The 16,349-nt window shown below is 47.3% G+C and overlaps 1 pseudogene across 1 annotated transcript in view; it reads right to left on the bottom strand.

Annotated features, from left to right (window-relative positions):
• LOC144695067 (antiviral innate immune response effector IFIT1-like) overlaps positions 1-6,723 on the bottom strand; it is a 32,091-nt pseudogene extending 25,368 nt beyond the window's left edge. The window contains exon 1 of the transcript XR_013579857.1: positions 6,514-6,723. The product of XR_013579857.1 is annotated as an antiviral innate immune response effector IFIT1-like (transcript). The remainder of the gene's footprint in view (positions 1-6,513) is intronic.
• Positions 6,724-16,349: the final 9,626 nt, after the last annotated feature.

Here is a 16,349-nt window from a genome sequence, read left to right as displayed (position 1 = left end):
AAAAAACATAAAACTGGTGACGAGGATAAACCAGATGAATTGACGGCAGTCAAGAAAGCCGCGGTAAGCCAGCTACATTACTTTGCCACTACATTGAAAGCGGTTTGAAAGCGCAGTCTCCTTAGTCATCGAGTATGCTGCAGTTTGGGCATCTTGAACCATTCGACCCCGTTTCTGATGACTGGTCTCATTACGTCGAACGCCAAGCATTCTTCTTTACCGCTAACAACATCGCAGGGGAGGACAAGAAGAGGGTGATTCTTTTGTCCACATGCAACGGCAAAACATATGGGTTGATCCGCAGCCTCACGTCACCTAACACCCCCGACTTGTAGGCTTTCGACGAGTTAGTAAACATTGCAAAAAAACACCTGAAGCCAAAGCCCTCAGTCACTGTGCAGTGTTTTAAATTCAATTTGAGGAATGGGCTTCCAGGAGAGGCAATCGCTGGCTATGTAGGGGCTTTAAAGAGATTAACGGAATATTGTGAGTTCAGAACTTCAATTAATGACATGTTGAGAGATTGATTGATATGTGGAATTGGGAATTTTGCTATTCAAAAGTGATTGCTATCTGAAACTAATCTAGAATTCAGTAAAGTATGACTTTCTTTTATTCGTTCACGGGATGTGGGCTTCGCTGGCTGGGCCAGCATTTATTGCCCATCCCTAGTTGCCCGTGAGAAGGTGGTGGTGAGCTGCCTTCTTGCAGTCCATGTGGTGTAGGTACACCCACGGTGCTGTTAGGAAGGGAGTTCCATAATTTTGACCAAGCGACACTGAAGGAACGGCGATATATTTCCAAGTCAGGTTGGTGAGTGACTTGAAGAGGAACTTCCAGGTGGTGGTGTTCCCATCTATCTGTTCCCCTTGTGCTTCTAGGTGGTAGTGGTCGTGAGTTTGGAAGGTGCTGTCAGAGGAGCCTTGGTGAACTCCTGCAGTGCATCTTGTACATGGTACACACTGCTGCTACTGTGCGTCAGTGGTGGAGGGAGTGAATTTTTGTGGATGTGGTGCCAATCAAGTGGACTGCTTTGTCCTGAACGGTGTCCAGCTTCTGGAGCGTTGTGGCAGCTGCACTCATCCAGGCAAGTGGGAGTGTTCCATTACACTCCTGACATGTGCCTTGTAGATGGTGGACAGGCTTTGGGGAGTCAGGAGGTGAGTTACTCATCGCACGGTTCCTAGCCTCTGACCTGCTCTTGTAGCTACAGTATTTATATGGCTAGTCCAGTTCAGTTTTTGGTCAATGGTAACCCCCAGGATGTTGATAGCGGCGGATTCAGTGATGGTAATGCCGTTGAACATCAAGGCAATGGTTGGATTCCCTCTTGTTGGAGATGGTCATTGCCTGACACTTGTGTGGCACGAATCCATTTGTCAGCCCAAGCCTGGATATTGTCCAGGACTTGCTGCATTTGAACCTGGACTGCTTCAGTATCTGAGGAGTCGCGAATGGTGCTGAACATTATGCAATCATCAGCGAACATCCCAACTTCTGACTTGATGATAGAAGGAAGTTCATTGATGAAGCAGCTGAAGATGGTTGGGCATAGATCACTACCCTGAGGAACTCCCTCAGTGATGTCCTGGAGCTGAGATGACTGTCCTCCAATAACCACAACCATCTTCCTTTGAGCTAGGTATGACTCCAACCAGTGTAGAGTTTTCCCCCTGATTCCCATTTACTCCAGTTATGCTAGGGCTCCTTGATGCCACACTCGGTCCAATGCCACCTTGATATCAAGTGCAGTCACTCTCACCTCACCTCTGGAGTTCGGCTCTTTTGTCCAAGTTTGAACCAAAGCTGTAATGAGGTCAGGAGCTGAGTGGCCCTGGCGGAACCCAAATTGGGCACCATTGAGCAGGTTATTGCTAAGCAAGTTCCACTTGATAGCACTGTTGATGACCCCTTCCATTACTTTACTGATGATGGAGGGTAGATTGATGGGGTAGTAATTGGCCTTGTTGGATTCGTCCTGCTTTTTGAGTACAGGACATACCTGGGTAATTTTCCACACGGCCGGGTGAATGCCAGTGTTGTTGCTATACTGGAACAGCTTGGCTACGGGCACGGCAGATTCTGGAACACAAGTCTTCAGTACTATTGCTGGAATATTGTCAGGCCCATAGACTTTGCAGTGTCCAGTGCCTTCAGCCATTTCTTGATATCACGTGGAATGAATCAAATTGGCTGAAGACTGGCATCTGTGATGCTGGGGACCTCTGAAGGAGACCGAGATGGATCATCTACTCAGCACTTCTGGTTGAAGATTGTTGCGAATGCTTCAGCCTTATCTTTTGCACTGCTGTGCTGGGCTCCTCCATCATTGAGGATGGGGTTATTTAAGGTGTCTCTTCCTCCAGACAGTTGTTTGATTGTCTACTACCATTCATGACTGGATGTGGCAGGACTGCAGAGCTTAGATCTGATCCGTTGGTTGTGGGATTGCTTAGCTCTGTCTGTCACTTGCTGCTTATGCTGTTTGGCATGTAAGTAGTCCTGTGTTATAGCTTCACCAGGTTGACACCTCATTTTTAGGTGTGCCTGGTGCTGCTCCTGGCATGCCCTTCTGCACTCTTCATTGAACCAGGGTTGATCTCCTAGCTTGATGGTAATAGTAGAGTGGGGGATTTGCCGGGCCATGAGGTTACAGATTGTGTTTGAGTACAATTCTGCTGCTGCTGATGGCCCACAGTGCCTCATGGATGCCCAGTCTTGAGTTGCTAAACCTGTTTGAAATCTATCCCATTTAGTATGGTGGTGGTGCCACACAACACGATTGAGGATATCCTCAATGTGAAGGTGGGACTTTGACTCCGCAATGACTGTGCGGTGGTCACTCCTACCGATACTGTCATGGGCAGTTGCATCTGCGGCAGGCAGGTTGCTGAGGATGAGGTCAAGTATGTTTTTCCCTCTTGTTGGTTCCGCAAACCCAGTCTAACAGCTATGTTATTTAGGACTCAGCCAACTCGGTCAGTAATGTTGCTACCAAGCCACTCTTGGTAATGGACATTGAAGTCACCCACCCACAGTACATTCTGCGCCCTTGCCACCCTCAGTGCTTCCTATGAGTCTAGGTGATGTTCAACGTGGAGGAGCACTGATTCATCAGCTGAGGGAGGGCGGTACGTGGTAATCGGCAGGAGGTTTCCTTGCCCATGTTTGACCTGATGCCGTGAGACTTCATGGGGTCCGGAGTTGATGTTGAGGACTCCCAGGGCAACTCCCTCCCGCCTCCTGACTGTATACTACTGTTCCGCTATCTCTGCTGGGTCTGTCCTGCTGGTGGGATGGTGATGGTGGTGTCTGGGACATTATCTGTAAGTTATGATTCCATGAGGATGACTATGTCAGGCTGTTATAAAAGCAAAAAACTGCGGATGCTGGAAATCCAAAACAAAAATAAAAATACCTGATGGAAATAGGTGGGAAAAGAAAAATCTTTCTAAATTATTGGAAAAAAGGGGGATCAGAAAGGGGGTGGGGATGGAGGAGAGAGTTCATGATCTAAAATTGTTGAACTCAATATTCAGTCCAGAAGGTTGTAAAGTGCCTAGTCAGAAGATGAGGTGCTGTTCCTCCAGTTTGCGTTGAGCTTCACTGGAACATTGTAGCAGGCCAAGGACGGACATGTGGGCATGAGAGCAGGGTGGAGTGTTGAAATGGCAAGCGACAGGGAGGTCTGGGTAATGCTTGCGGACAGACCGAAGGTGTTCTGCAAAGCAGTCATCCAGTCTGCGTTTGGTCTCTCCAATGTAGAGGAAACCGCATTGGGAGCAGCGAATGCAGTGGACTAAATTGAGGGAAGTGCAAGTGAAATGCTGCTTCACTTGAAAAGAGTGTTTGGGCCATTGGACGGTGAGGAGAGGGGAAGTAAAGGGGCAGGTGTTGCACCTTCTGCGGTTGCATGGGAAGGTGCCGTGGGAGGGGGTTGAGGTGTAGGGGGTGATGGAGGAATGGACCAGGGTGTCCCAGAGGGAATGATCCCCGCAGAATGCCGCCAGGGGTGGTGAAGGGAAGATGTGTTTGGTGGTGGCATAATGCTTGAGTTGGCGGAAAGGGCAGAGGATGATCCTTTGAATGCAGAGGCTGGTGGTTTAATAAGTGAGGACAAGGGACAAGGGGGACGCTATCATGGTTCTGGAAAGGAGAGGAAGGTGTGAGGGTGGATGCGCAGGAGATGGGCCGGACACGGTTTAGGGCCCTGTTAACCACTATGGGTGGAAAATCTCTTATAAGGAAGAAGGAAGACATGTCAGAGGAACTGTTTTTGAAAGTGATATAATCAGAACAGATGCGATGGAGGCGAAGGAACTGAGAGAATGAGGTGGAGTCCTGACAGAAAGCGGGGTGTGAGGTAGCTGTAGTCGAGGTAGCTGTGGGAGTCGGTTGGCTTGTAATGAATATTGGTGGACAGTCTATCACCTATACAGCCGCTCTGTTCCCACTCTTTATACAGCCGATCCACTCCCTCACAGGTAAACTCCTGCTCCTTATACAGCTGCTCCACTCTCACTCTTTATACAGCCGCTCCACTCTCACTTTTTTTTTGTTGTTTCAACTTTATTATTTATTTAATGTCCCCCTATCCTTAAGTTACTAATTTAATAATAATCAATAAATGATAATTACTCAGCTGCTAATTTAAATCTAAAACAAAGCTAAAAGCTGAAATACTCACCAGTCAATTACCTGCCTGCTCTCCTGTGATGTAAAAACAAAAAGCTAAAAGCTACTGCGGATGCTGGAAATCCAAAACAAAAACAGAATTACCTGGAAAAACTCAGCAGGTCTGGCAGCATCGGTGGAGAAGAAATCAGTCAACGTTTCGAGTCTTCATGACCCTGTGATGTCACTGTTTGTTTTTTCAGTGTTGGTTTGATTCACTGTTTGGGGGGCCTCTGTCCCTCTCCCCGGCTCTTAATTCACTCTCCGCACTGTTATCACCCAGGACATGCATGACCCAGACCTCCCTGTCGCTTGCCATTTCAACACTCCACCCTGCTCTCATGCTCACATGTCTGTCCTTGGCCTGCTGCATTGTTCCAGTGAAGCTTCCTGAATGTGACTTTTATAAAAACGTACACCCCATTTGGACAGTAATGACGTGTGCAACTAATAGCCCCACACTGCCACCCCCTGGAACTTAGCTGGGACTGCTGCATACATTCTCAGTGGGAGGGAGGGCTGTTCCCTGTTGGAGATAGAATGGGGAGAGGGAGGGTGGGCTGTTCCCTGTTCGAGATAGTGGGCTATTCCCTGTTGGAGATAGAATGGGGAGAAAGGGTTGGATTTTCAATTGCCCATGGGGAAGAGGCGGTGTGCAGGTGTGCATTGAGAATCACCTTTGAGGTGTGTGACTGGAGTCTGGTGCCTCTGGAATTCAATGTGATTTTCCAAGTGAGGCTGGGGGAGTGGGGGGTGGGGGAGCAGGAAAAGCCTCCAATTAACTGGTTGTCCAGCTCATTTTTGAGCTTATTTAGAGCCTTCTGACCAGCAGAATTTTTAACTGGGAGGAACATGCAGTGTCTGGGACACATCAGGGCGTCATGGGGGTTAATGGTCAACATATTTAAGAAAGGGAATATTGCTCAGCTGCTCAGACAGTGACACAGAGTTGGCATTGCTGGTGCTGACAGGGTTGCAATTGTGAACAGTGAGTGCTGACACTCTTGCGAGGGAGGTGGGGAAGCTGGCATCACCTGGGGAGCTGAGGTTGGCAAAGGAAGCCCTAAGGAACCAGTGCAGGCATAGAGGACACTGGGCTTTGTCACCAGTGATGGATTCCTTCAGGTCCAGGGGATCATCAGTTGGATCCACAGAGGCACCAGGGCACCAACAAACCAGCTAGTCGGATTCCTGTAGAGAAAAGATACTCGAGACTGAGTGTCCTGTTGGTCTGTGATCACAGGAAGCACATCTTGCCAGTCTGTGCTGGTTCCCAGGCAGCTACATTGATGACTTTATCCTTGGAGGAATGTCAGGTGCTGCATCTCTTCAGGACCCTGTGAGTGGTTACTGGGAGATAAGGGTTATTCTCAACAAAGCGCAGCAGCGAAGACAAGAGGGGCTGGAGTAACAAGCGCTGCTCGGAGGATTCCAAAGGCATCCAGGGGCGCCTCATTAGACCTGGCTGCAGCCTTTGTCCTCCTTCATTCCATAATTCGGTGTGTACCTCTTCCAACGCAATGTAGCGAAGTGCAAACCTGCTCCCCCATTGCCCGCATGTGAACTGGCTCTTTAAATAGTCTCGGTGAAACCGCGCCACATGGGTCCGCTTCACTCCCATCTAACAGGCACTGAAAATATGAAACTCGGAAGTAAAATGATGAGGAATCCCTGTAGACATCAGTCATTCTCACATCCACTATAGTGTGTGTCATGACCCGCTGTCTCCCACCCTGCCCCCAAGTCCTGTCTCCCCATTAATATTGGGACATCACTGTCACGATTATTTAACAAGCCAAGGCATGTAATCATGCTGTGTAAAGTGCTGCGATCACTAACCTCATGATGCTGATCTGGGTTGTACCGAGTTTGATTGCAGGTAGCCGCTCAGTGAAACACTAGATAAAACTTGGCTCCTCAGATATTTTTATACCTTCGGGAATCACATGATTTCGAGGAATTGCTGCTTGAAAGTGAAAGTGGAAATTGAAACTGGAAAGTGAATCTTGACTACAGCCTTTTCCTCACCTGATTATAGAAACCGCCCATTCCTCAAAACCTGGGAGAAAAAATCGCGACGAGAATGGGGCGCTTCTCAAATGGGAAATCCAGTGGTCTCTGATATTGTGGTGATGCTGAGGTTAAGGGGGCATGACTGGGGAATCAGAACTCGAGGAGAATGGAGGCTTAGGAGGAGAGATAGGAATGAGGGCTTGGGGTGAGAGGGAGACTGGAGACTGGGGAGAGATGGAGATTCGGGAATGGTGGAGAGAGGGTGATCCGCCTCTTCCCTATGGAAACCTGCCCCCTCCTCTCAAACTCTTGGGCCAAGGCCTCCGGAGAACCTTCCCAGAAGGAAAAAACAGTTTGGACCAGAACTCTTATTTCCCAGTTTTAGTGGTGTTCCATTTTAAGATAAACAAGAGCAGTTCAGAGCAGTATTCTTATTCCCCAGGTTTTACTGTTTTTTTCCTTCTGGGTTGGAGTGCTCTCTCTCTCTCTCTCTCTGTCAGAGTGACACTCAGAATCACAGAATCACACAGCGCAGAAGAGGCCCTTCGGCCTATCGAGTCTGCACCGACACGTGAGAAACACCTGACCTACCTACCTAATCCCATATATCAACATTTGGCCCATAGCCTTGAATGTTATGATGTGCCAAGTGCTCATCCAGGTACTTTATAAAGGATGTGTGGCAACCTGCCTCCACAACCCTCCCAGGCAGTGCATTCCAGACCGTCACCACCCTCTGGTTAAAAAGGTTTTTCCTCACATTCCCCCTAAACATCCTACCCCTCATTTTGTACTTGTGTCCCCTTGTGAGGAATTACAAATTTGGGTTAGCACCCCTGTGATCTCCTCCCTTGCCTCCTCAGCAGTCTGCGACACAAATCATTCAGGCCTGGAGATTTGTCCACTTTTAAACCTGCCAACAACTCCAATACCCTGTCACTCCCTATATCAATTTGCTCAAGAACCTCGCAGTCTCTCTCCTCGAGTTCCATACTTTCCTCCTCATTTTCTTGGGTGAAGATGGATGTGAAGTATTCATTCAACACTCTACGATGTCCTCTGGCTCCAGCCATTGATTGCCCCCTTGGTCCCTAATGGGCCCCACTCTTTCCTTGGTTATCTTCTTCCCGTTGGCATACTTATAGAATATCTTGGTATTTCCCCTACTTTTACCAGCCTGAGCTTTCTCATATCCCCTCTTTGCTTTCTTAATTGCTTTCTTAAGCTCCACCCTGCACTTTCTGTGCTCCACTAATGCCTCTGCTGATTTCCTCCACTCCACTTTCCTCCTCTTTTCCTTCTCATCGTGTCCTGAATATCTCTGGCCATCCATGGGTCTCTGGGCTTGTTACTCCTTTCTATCACCCTTGAGGGAACATGTTGAGCCTGTACCCTCCCCATTTCCTTTTTGAATGCCCCCCACTGCTCTTCTGTAGATTTCTCCACAAGTAGCTGTTCCCAGTCTACCTTGGCCAGATCCTGCCTTATTTTACTGAAATACGCTCTCCCCCAATCCAAAACATTTTTTTGCAACTTGTCTATTTCTTTGTCCATAATAAGCTTAAATTGTCCCATGTTGTGGTCGCTATCACTAAAATGCTCCCCCACCATCATCTCAGCCACCTGTCCAGCTTCATTCCCCATAATTAGGTCCACCACTGCGCCGTCCCGTGTTGGACCCTCTACATATTGACCTAAAAAGTTCTCCTGTATAAATTTCAGTGAAATCCACTCCATCCAAGCCCTTAACACTATGTCTATCCCAATTAATGTTGGGAAAGTTGAAATCACCTCATATAATTATACTATTGTTAATGTGTTTACGCACCTCAGCAGATTGTGCACATATTTGTTCCTCAATTTCCCGCTGTCTACCTGGGGGTCTATAATAAACACCTAACAATGTGCCCCTTTTCTATTCCTAAGGTCTACCCGCAAAGCTTCATTTAATGCCCTCTCCAAGATATCATCTCTTCTTACTGCAGTAACTGACTCCTTAACTAATAATCCAATGCCTAATCCTCTTTTACCACATACACTGTCTTGCCTGAAGATTCTATATCCCAGAATGTTGAGCTGCCAACCCTGCCCTTCCCTCAACCAGGCCTCTGTGATGGCTACTATATCACAATTCCACGTGTCAATCCTCACCCTTAACTCACCCGTTTTACCTGTAATACTCCTGGCATTAAAGTAGAGGCCATCCAGCCTTGCCTTGCTCCCTTGACACTTAATGCATCTGTATTCCCTCTGACTTGATTGTTTTACTGTATTATGATGTGTCCCAATTGATGGGTCTTCTTCTCTGCAGCAAAGAATTTCAGATTCTATCCCACCCGCAGCTGCAGCCTGAGGACACCTCCGCTGTTAAGCAGAGCAGGGTAGCTGTACAGTGTTTTACCCAGGTGATCCTGGCTCTCAGCTTGTGCAGTTTCGGAAGATTTGTGTTCTGTTTTCAGGTTGAATATCACCAGGTTATAGGATTATTATTTTTTACAGGGTATCGGGGCATTATACCGACTGTTAGCAGTTGTAAATGGACTATCAGGGTGCTGTCGTATTATATTGGTAGATATGAGGGGAATCAGAGTGTTGTCAGTATTACTATTGCTAGTTTGGTGAGTTACGATTGTTTGAATCAAAGTACCTTCGACATATGTGGCGATTTTTCCCAAGGATTCAGAGGTGGGGGATAGTGGCTGGAAAAATTGCAGAGAAGGATGTCATACTGTCTCCCCGCTCTGTCCTTGGAGGAGGCTTCTTGCTGGCGGAAAGCCAATAAAGGCTGATCAGCAACCAATTAACAGGAAACTTTCAGAGTAGATCCCTCGGTTCCCAATTTTCCCTCACTTAGTTCTCCCTCTCCCCTCCCTCAGTTCTCCTCTGTTCTTGGTTCCACCTCTTCCCTCACATGGTTTTCTCTTCCTTGGTTTCCATTTTTCGCTGCCCTCATTCCCCCTCTTCTCAGTTGCATCCTGAGCTGAGGGAGGGCGGTGCGTGGTAATCAGCAGGAGGTTTCCTTGCCCATGTTTGACCTGATGCCATGAGACTTCATGGGGTCCGGAGTTGATGTTGAGGACTCCCTGGGCAACTCCCTCCCGCCTCCTGACTGTATACTACTGTTCCGCTATCTCTGCTGGGTCTGTCCTGCTGGTGGGATGGTGATGGTGGTGTCTGGGACATTATCTGTAAGGTATGATTCCATGAGGATGACTGTGTCAGGCTGTTACAAAAGCAAAAAACTGCGGATGCTGGAAATCCAAAACAAAAATAAAAATACCTGGAAAAACTCAGCAGGTCTGACAGCATCTGCGGAGAGGAACACAGTTAACGTTTCGAGTCCGTATGACTCTTCAACGGAACTAAGAGAAATAGAAAAGAGGTGAAATATAAGCTGGTTTAAGGGGGGGTGGGACAGGTGGAGCTGGATAAAGGGTCATTGATAGGTGGAGATAGCCAAAAGATGTCATAGACAAAAGGACATAGAGGTGTTGAAGGTGGTGATATTATCTAAGGAATGTGATAATAGGTGACATTAAGGGTAGAAAGCAGGACGAACAAGGGACAGATAGCCCTAGTGGGGGTGGGGCGGGGGGAAGGGATCGAAATAGGCTAAAAGGTAGAGATAAAACAATGGATGGAAACACATTTAAAAATAATGGAAATAGGTGGGAAAAGAAAAATCCATATAAATTATTGGAAAAAAGGGGGTTCGGAAAGGGGATGGGGATGGAAGAGAGAGTTCATGATCTAAAATTGTTGAACCCTATATTCAGTCCAGAAGGTTGTAAAGTGCCTAGTCAGAAGATGAGGTGCTGTTCCTCCAGTTTGCGTTGAGCTTCACTGGAACATTGTAGCAGGCCAAGGACGGACATGTGGGCATGAGAGCAGGGTGGAGTGTTGAAATGGCAAGCGACAGGGAGGTCTGGGTAATGCTTGCGGACAGACCGAAGGTGTTCTGCAAAGCGGTCATCCAGTCTGCGTTTGGTCTCTCCAATGTAGAGGAAACCACATTGGGAGCAGCGAATGCAGTGGCCTAAATTGTGGGAAGTGAAAGTGAAATGATGCTTCACTTGAAAAGAGTGTTTGAACACTTGGACGGTGAGGAGAGGGGAAGTAAAGGGGCAGGTGTTGCATCTTCTGTGGTTGCATGGGAAGGTGCCGTAGGAGGGGGTTGAGGTGTAGGGGGTGATGGAGGAGTGGACCAGGATGTTCCGGAGGGAACAATCCCTGCAGAATGCCGCTGGGACGGTGAAGGGAAGATGTGTTTGGTGGTGGCATAATGCTGGAGTTGGCGGTAATGGCGGAGGATGATCCTTTGAATGCGGGGGCTGGTGGTGTGATAAGTGAGAAAAAGGGGGGTCCCTATCATGGTTCTGGAAGGGAGAGGAAGGTGTGATGGCGGATGCGCGGGAGATGGGCCGGACACGGTTGAGGGCCCTGTCAACCACCACGGGTGGAAAACCTCTTATAAGAAAGAAGGAAGACATGTCAGAGGAACTGTTTTTGAAAGTGGCATCATCGGAACAGATGTGACAGAGGCGAAGGAACTGAGAGAATGAGATAGAGTCCTTACAGGAAGCGGGGTGTGAGGAGCTGTCGTCGAGGTAGCTGTGGGAGTCGGTTGGCTTGAAATGAATATTGGTGGACAGTCTATCACCTATACAGCCGCTCTGTTCCCGCTCTTTATACAGCCGCTCTACTCCCTCACAGGTAAACTCCTGCTCCTTATACAGCTGCTCCACTCCCACACTTTATACAGCCACTTCACTCTCAGTTTTTTTTTTGTTGTTTCACCTTTATTATTTATTTAATGTCCCCCTATCCTTAAGTTACTAATGTAATAATAATCAATAAATGATAATTACTCAGCTGTTAATTTAAATCTAAAACAAAGCTAAAAGCTGAAATACTCACCAGCCAATTAACTGCCTGCTCTCCTGTGATGTCACTGTTTGTTTTTTCGGTGTTGGTTTGATTCACTGTTTGGGGGGCCTCTGTCCCTCTCCCCGGCTCTTAATTCACTCTCCGCACTGTTATCACCCAGGGCAAGCATGACCCAGACCTCCCTGTCACTTGCCATTTCAATACACCACCCTGCTCTCATGCCCACATGTCCGTCCTTGGCCTGTTGCAATGTTTCAGTGAAGCTCAACGCAAACTGGAGGAACAGCACCTCATCTTCCGACTAGGCACTTTACAGCCTTCTGGACTGAATATTGAGTTCAACAATTTTAGATCATGAACTCTCTCCTTCATCCCCACCCCCTTTCTGATCCCCCCTTTTTCCAATAATTTATATTGATTTTTCTTTTCCCACCTATTTCCATTATTTTTAAATGTATTTCTATCCATTGATTGATCTCTACCTTTTAGCCTATATCGACCCCTTCCCTACACCCCACCCCCACTAGAGCTATCTGTACCTTGCTCATCCTGCTTTCTACCCTTAATGTTACCTATTAGCACATTCCTTAGATAATATCACCACCTTAAACACCTCTTTGTCCTTATGTCTATCTCGACCTATCACTGACCCTCTATCCAGCTCTACCTGTCCCACCCCCACCTTAAACCAGCTTATATTTCACCTCTTTTCTACTTTTCCTTAGTTCTGTTGAAGGGTCATACAGACTCGAAACTTTAACTGTGTTCCTCTCCGCAGATGCTGTCAGACCTGCTGAGTTTTTCCAGGTATTTTTATTTTTATGTCAGGCTGTTGCTTGACTAGTCTGTGATACAGCTCTCCCAATGTTGGCACTTACCCCATGATGTTAGTAAGAAGGACTTTGCAGGGTTGACAGGGTTGCGATTGCCATTGTCATTTCCGATGCCTAGGTCGATGCCGGGTGGCCCACAGCGGGTCTGGTTTCATTCCTTTGTGGTGGTTTGTTACAACTCAGTGGCTTGCTAGGCCATTTCAGAGTGCATTTATGAGTCAACCACATTGCTGTGGGTCTGGAGTCACATGTAGGCCAGACCAGGTAAGGACAGCAGATTTCCTTCCCTAAAGGTCATTAGTAAATCAGATGGGTTTTTACATCCATCATCGACAATGGTTTCATCATTAGACTTTTAATCGAATTCAATTTCCACTATCTGCCATTGTGGGATTTGAACCCAGGTCCCTAGAGCATTACCCCTGGTCTCTGGATTACTATTCCAGCGACAATACCACTACTCCCCCTAGAATTGGCAACAGCCATGGAGAGCACTGTTAGAGACTCAAAGGCAATAAAAGATATACAAAATGGCACTGTCCATCTTTAAGGGCAGGAAGGGCCGGTAACAACAGTACTGCAGTGAAAACCCATGATATTAATGAGAGAAATGCACCCAGACAGCCTGCAGGCGATCGAGAGTTCATAAATATCGAATGCTTTTTCTGCCAACGCAATGGTGACATAATGCGGCATTGTCAAGATAGACTGACAGCATTTTAAAAACAAAGGTAGAACTTGCGGAATCTGTCTCATCAAAGAACCAGAGGAAGCAGAATCCGACGTCTATTCATTATACAATCTAAAAGTGGGTAGAACTGAGCCAATCCAGGTAGTCATTAAAGTTAATGAACAACCCATCAAGATGGAGATCGATACTGGGGCATCAATGTCTGTCATATTAGAACATACGCTCCGACACTTGAAAAAAGGAGTCTATTCTTTAAGTTTGGAAGAATCAGACACTAAATTAAAAATATATACAGGTGAAGAAAAATGAGTGAAAGGGATATGTCAAGTCCTGGTGTAGTATGGGGATTAGTCTGCAAATTTACCCTTTATAGTATTAGCTGGGGCAGGCCCCAGTTTAACTGGTCACAACTGGCCCAAAAAGATTAAATTGCAATGGGCTGAGATTTTTCAAATCAGAACAAGAAATTTACAGGAATTGTTACAAATGTACGCTTCAATTTTCAGTGACGAGCTAGGAAGGATTTGTGGGCTACGAGCAAAAATCCACGTAGGCCCTAACGCAACCCCCAGATTTATCATAGCCAGGTCAGTCCCTTATGCTCTGTGGGACAAGGTTGAGACCGAGATAAACAGGCTGAAAAAGCTGGGTATCTTACAACCGGTGCAATTTTCTGAGCGGGGGGCACCCATAGCACCCGTACCGAAGGTAGACCCAAGTGTTCGTTTAATAGGTGACTATGAGTTAACTGTAAACAGAGTGGCCAAACTGGATAGACACCTGAGACCGAAGGTTGACAAGTTATACTTGAAATTGGCAGGAGACATCATATATTCAAAACTCAACATGAGCCACGCCTACCAGCAGGTAAAGCTGGAAGAAGTTTCTAGGGACTTTGTGACCATCGATACACATCGAGGATTGTATCAATATACTCGACTACCCTTTGGGATCTCATCGGCGTGTGCTATTTTCCAGCGTACCATGGAAAATCTGCTTCAGGGACTGCCCTGTGTCGTTGTTTATCACTTAACCATTGGACGAACTGACGAAGAACACTTAGCTAATTTGGAGGGGGTGCTGAAATGCTTCTCACAAGTGGGAGTGCACTTGAAACAAGAAAAATGTCTTTTCCAAGCCAAAGAGGTAGTTTACTTGGGCCATAATGTCGAAGCGTAGGGCCTGCAACCCGTTAAATAAAAGGTCAAGGCTATTCGCGAGGCACCTGCAACGAGAAACATAACAGAACTGAAGGCCTTCTTAGGCATGATAAACTACTATGGGTGATTTCTCCCAAATCTATCAATCGTAGTGGCTCCGTTATATGCATTGCTTAAGGAAAACCTTAAATGGATTTGGCAAGCTCCACACCAGGAAGCATTTCTGAAAGTAAAGCTATTGTTAAGATCACTGGCCCTACTGGTCTACTTGACTGAAAGAAAGAATTGATTTTTAACTTGCGACGCATCCCCTTATGGAGTAGGGATTGTACTTTCACATCAGATGGCGGATGGTTCCGAACAACCCATTGGTTACACATCTCGCACGCTCAGAACTGCAGAGTGACGATATTCTCAAATTGAGGAGGAGGGCTTGTCTGTTGTGTTTGGTGTTCGGAAATTCCATCAATACCTCCACGGTCGCCATTTTCACATTATATCTGACCACAAGCCTCTGCTGGGATTATTTGGAGAGGATAAGGTGATACCCACCCCCCATCACATCTACTCGCATCTAGAGGTGATATTGGCTGCTTACGAATACACTCATATTCACCGCCTCACCCTGCCAGATAACAACGTGAAGGTTCCAATTCCCCAGGAACTTGTCTTAGCATTAAGTTTTTTGGATTCCTCCCCTGTCCACGCCCAACAAATCCACGAGCGGACAAGCTGAGATCCGCTTTTATCTCACGTCCGCGAGCAGGTCTTGAATGGATGGTCAGGCGAGCCAAAGTCTGATGCCATGAAGCCCTATTTCAATCGCAGAGATGAGCTCACCTGCCAGGATGGTATATTGCTCCGGGGAGCAAGGGTTATCGTGCCCCCGAGAGGGCAAAGGCCATTACTGGCCGAATTACATAGTGCTCACCCTGGCATAAGAAGGATGAAGATGCTCGCGCACAGCTACTCATGGTGGCCAGGGATGGGTGCGGACATCGAACCCCTAGTCAAAAGTTGCCTTCAATGCCAGCAGGTACAAAAGCTAAGCCCTTTAGCTCCATGGGCTCCGGGGCGGCCATGGGTGTCCCTCCACGTCGACTACATGGGGCCCTTCTTGGGCACAATGTTCCTTTTACTAATAGACGCCCTCTCCAGGTGGGTGGACATCTACAAAGTCCGTTCACCCATGTCTGCTGTCACCATAGACCGTTTGCGACAGAGTATTGCAGTGCACGGGTGACCAGAGGTGCTTGTGTTATTAACGGGACTGCATTTACCAGCGGGGAATTCCACAGGTTTACAACTGACAATGGAATAGCTCATATCATATGTCCACTATCAGCGCCATGAGCCAGAGCGGCCCTGAGTGAAAACAGTGCAGAGAGAGAGTGAATAAAGAGTGGGGGATAGAGGTAGAGGCATCACCAGCAGTACCAGGAGCGAGAGTGGCCCTGGGTGATAACAGTGCGGAGAGTGAATTATGAGCAGGGGAGAGAGGCAGAGGCATCACCAGCAGTGCCAGAAGCGAGAGTGGCCTGGGTGATAACAGTGCGGAGAGTGAATTAAGAGTGGGGCAGAGGGACAGAGGCACCACTATCAGCACCAGGATCAAGAGTGGCCCTGGGTGATAACAATGCGGAGAGTGAATTAAGAGTGGGGCAGAGGGACAGAGGCACCACTATCAGCACCAGGAGCGAGAGTGGCCCTGGGTGATAACAATGCGGAGAGTGAATTAAGAGTGGGGCAGAGGGACAGAGACATCACTATCAGCGATTCAAACCAACGCTGAAAAAACAACAGTGACATCACAGGAGAGCAGGCAGGTAATTGGCTGGTGTGTATTTCAGCTTTTAGCTTTGTTTTAGATTTAAATTAACAGCTGAGTAATTATCACTTGTTGATTATAATTAAATTAGTAACTTAAGGACAGGGGGAAATTAAATGAGTAATAAAGGTGAAACAACAAAAAAAAGATAGTGGAGCGGCTGTATAAAGAGTGGGGGGTGGAGCAGCTGTATAAGGACCAGGAGTTTACCTGTGAGGGAGTGGAGCAGCTGTATAAAGAGGAGGAGTTTACCTGTGAGGGAG

Source organism: Cetorhinus maximus, chromosome 20, assembly GCF_964194155.1.
Source record: "Cetorhinus maximus chromosome 20, sCetMax3.hap1.1, whole genome shotgun sequence".
Lineage (NCBI taxonomy): Eukaryota > Metazoa > Chordata > Chondrichthyes > Lamniformes > Cetorhinidae > Cetorhinus > Cetorhinus maximus.
Note: the sequence above shows the minus strand (reverse complement) of the source record. Positions and strands in the feature narration are given on the sequence as shown.